Genomic DNA, 564 nt, shown 5'->3' with positions numbered 1-564 from the left:
GGATCGGCCTGCCGTTCTAGTATCCGCGACACTGCGTGGGCGTTGGAATATTTTCTTCGCGGACGCGGACTCAAATTAGGCATTTTGAGGCTAAACGGTGGCAGATACGTCAAAATGCACGAAATTTTGGTCCTAGAAGTACAGAAACTCGGCATAATGTATTGATTATGACCATAAAATATTATATTTTTAGAATTCTGACCCTCCCCCCCCTAAATTGCATTTGAGCGAGGGTCAGGGGATCACCTAGAGGTCTCAAATTTTTCAGGCCTTATTTTTGATCGGTCCCACAACTTTTTTTCGTTGCGCCAGATGGATTTGAAAAAAAGTGATTTTTCCGATCCGCCCTAGTACAGTCGTGACAGAGTGAGGGTCGTCATAGTGCTAGTTGCTTTTGGAGCTTGTCAAAATGTATGCCGCCGCGCAGGAAGTGCGTATTTTTATTCGATACATCTCATCTAAATACTATCCCCCAAAAAACTTAAATGGCTTGAGGCAAAGGGGCGTAAGACACCAGCCATTTACATTTAATGGAAAATACTCAAACGAAATTACGACTAGCAT

Source organism: Ischnura elegans, chromosome 8, assembly GCF_921293095.1.
Source record: "Ischnura elegans chromosome 8, ioIscEleg1.1, whole genome shotgun sequence".
Lineage (NCBI taxonomy): Eukaryota > Metazoa > Arthropoda > Insecta > Odonata > Coenagrionidae > Ischnura > Ischnura elegans.
The sequence above is the reverse complement of the archived record's forward strand: the minus strand, read 5'-3'. Positions refer to the sequence as shown.